Here is a 3,402-nt window from a genome sequence, read left to right on the forward strand (position 1 = left end):
CAGGATGGAGACTATTCAAAGTGTTATTTATTATTTAAGAGGTGTAACAGGCAAGAGAAGCATATAAACCAATACATATATTTTTAGGTGATTAAATGAAAAGTAAATACTAAACTGAAGTGTTTGATAGTCCAAGAAGCAATGCATAATGAACTACGACAAGCTACAGTTCCCTCTTCACATCACCTACATCCATGTAGCCCAGTCTTAAACTCTGTGGAAGGCTTTATAATTCTTTAAGCTGTTTTTGTCTCTCATCCTGATTCTGCCTTGGGAAAAGAGATTCGGTTGCTTAGCGTCTTTATAAAACCATCATACATATTTCTGTAGCAGAGGGGTATTAATGAGAGTTTATGGGAGACATTCTTGGATGTATAATCCAGAGGACTGCGTTTTGAAATAGCAGAGATCAAACCTAGGACCTCCTATGCTCCAGACAAATGCTCTGCCACTGAGCTACATCCACAGTCATCTTGAGGGACATGGTGATGCTTTTAGACTCGATTGGATAACAAAGTTGGAGGCTCCAAGGAGTTGCTCAAGAAGTGAGTATTCAGAGTGTGTATAATTTCATATTCATAGATAATAGAATCTCTCTCAGGGGGTTATACACACCTGGGAATGTTCTTACTTCTATGACGGATCTTGTTCTTTCCTTTCTTCCCTCCCACACCCAGCTACATCTTAGTTCAGATTCAGTTCTGAGTCAAGGCCGACTTCCTGATTCAGTTGCTCTTCATCTCGTTTTCCTGGAAAAAAAATTCCAATTGGTGTCTCAATTTGCTTTGTTTTTCTTATTCAAATTTATAGCCGAATTGTCCTAGTACTTCAAGAAAGTTGGAGAGATGGCTTGGTGGTTAAGAGAGCTTCCTGCTCTTGCAAAGGATCTGGGCTCAGTTCCCAGGACTCATAATGGATAGCTCACAGCTACCTATCATGCCATTTACAGGAGCGTCTGAAATCCTCTTCTGTCCCCGAGGGCAGCTGAAATCACACACACACATACCCCCACTCAAATATACATGATTTTAAAATAAACATTACAAAGTGACATATGTTAGTATGCCAGCTAATCATCTCCGTTCTTATCAGAGACCAAGAGCTGTGTGCCAGCTCTGTGTATATCTGGCCTCTTCTGCTCTGTTCGCTACCCCTCCCCCCACACCTCCTCAGATACTCTACTCCACCCCCACCATTCCACGCTCAGCAATGATCCACCTCTGATGCCAAAGGAAGGATTCGATAGTCCACCCTCCGTAACCCCTTAAGCCCACAGTCCTGCGAATCACGTTGCTTAGTCTCTTTTGTCCCTCTTGCTAACAACTGCCATTGTTGTTTGCTCACTACATGTATAGGCTAATAATGTACTTTGATCAATTCACCCACCAGCACCTCTCCCTTTACTTCTGTCCCCTTCTTCCCACCAGGTAGAAGCCTTCTATCTTTCCATTTCTATTTCTTTTCTTTTTTTTTGGGGGGGGGGTGTCTCCTCCTTGGTTTTATTGAGAGCACTAAGGCAGGACACTAAACAAGGTTGTACCAGCAGGCCTGTCCATCCCCAGGTCCTACTGCCACTTCTGAATAATGCACACCAGCTTCAATAATGTTTGTGACCTTCAGTCTCTCTGTCATTTCTTGATCCCTTTCCAAATTTCAGTGGAGTCTCTGGCTTGAGCCTCTTGTTCTGGGGTCTCTTCAGCTCCAGAGTAGTTGCTGTCTCCTCCATTAGCACCAGGTCCTGGTTCCTCACACTCATCACTGTCCTCCTCAGAATCTTCACTGTGCTCCTCAGACCTATCAGTGTCATCCATGTCCTCAGGTTGCCGGGTGCTGGCCACAGGCCTGTTGAGGTTTGCAAACTCCCGCCCTGAGTCCACGTCAAAGGCGTGTCCTTGGTGCTAGCCAAGTACCCCTGTTCAGCCTGCAGCACCTCCTCCGGGCCACGGCAGGCTGCGTACTTATCCAGGAGCTCCCGGTTCAGGTCCAGGAAGCCCTTGCCCCATTTAAACTTCCAAACCAAAATGACAGCAAGGTCTGAAAAGCCTACGATGCAGAAGGCAGCAGCGAAAGCTTCCACACAGGAAAGTTTGCAGGGCCGGCCATAGTTTACAGGGTTGGCAGCTATGAGGTAAGGCAGGAGCCGCAAGTGGCTCCCTCGCATCTTCTGAAAGGGTGTGTCGTCCAGTTTGGCTCAGGAGCAGTCTATGACCGCGACCCCTGACTGTGCCACCAGCTGTCATGCAGCGCAGCGCCCACCTCTTCAGCGAAAGCATCCAGAGAGCGGCCGGAGGGTCGCGGAACACGACCGCTCTCTTTCCTGGATCCGCGAGCAACTTTCTTTTTTCTTTTCTTAAATTTTTTTTTAATTTATTTTTTTATATTTTTTTATTAGGTATTTTCCTCATTTACATTTCCCAATGCTATCCCAAAAGTCCCTCATACCCACCCCCCCCACTCCTCTACCCACCCACTCCCCCTTTTTGGCCCTGGTGTTCCCCTGTACTGGGGCATATAAAGTTTGCAAGTCCAATGGGCCTCTTTTTCCAGTGATGGCCAACTAGGCCATCTTTTGATACATATGCAGCTAGAGTCAAGAGCTCCGGGGTACTTTCTTGCGGCCCATAGTGTTAGATGAAATCCTCAGCTCCAGCGTTCAAGAGCATGCGCGCGTGCACACTCGCGTCCATTTCTATTTCTTATAACATGCACACACACACACACACACACACACACACACACACACACGCACGCACGCACGCACGCACGCACGCACGCACACACACACACACACACACACACACACCACAAATCTGTGAATGAAGGAAAACATGAAAACATGACTTTTTTTTTTTCTTCTTCACGTTTAGCTTGGCTCAGTATGTTAGTCTCCAGTTGTATCCTCTCAGCAAATGACAAAATTTCATTCTTTACAGGTGAATAAAACTCCATTGTGTCTATCTATCTATCTATCTATCTATCTATCTATCTATCTATCTATCTATCTAATCGATTCATCCATCATCTATCTATATCACAATTTCTTTATTCACTCATCTGTTAACAGACAGCCAGGCTAATTCCACAGCGTGGCTATTCACACTGTTTAGCCTTGGTAACCAATCTTTGGTCTTTCTTTCCTTAGGCAATAGCAAAACCAGTCTCTCTCTGCCTCTATCTCTATATCTCTGTATCCCTCCCTCCCTCCCTCCCTCCCTCCCTCCCTCCCTCCCTCCCTCCCTCCCTCCCTCCCTGTCTCCCTCCTTCCCTTTTGTACTGGAGATTAAACCTAGAGCCTCATGCATGGTAGGCAGGTGCTATATACTGAAGAGGGCTATTATAGCCTTAATCCTTTTGAAAAATTTTACTTTGAGGCTGGGTCTTCCGAAGTTGATTGGGCTGGCC

The 3,402-nt window shown here is 45.9% G+C and overlaps 1 pseudogene; it reads right to left on the reverse strand.

Moving 5' to 3' along the window:
* Nucleotides 1–1,616: 1,616 nt before the first annotated feature.
* Gm3635 lies at nucleotides 1,617–2,334 on the reverse strand (annotated as a pseudogene).
* Nucleotides 2,335–3,402: the final 1,068 nt, after the last annotated feature.

The sequence above is a fragment of the Mus musculus genome, chromosome 8, assembly GCF_000001635.26.
Source record: "Mus musculus strain C57BL/6J chromosome 8, GRCm38.p6 C57BL/6J".
NCBI lineage: Eukaryota > Metazoa > Chordata > Mammalia > Rodentia > Muridae > Mus > Mus musculus.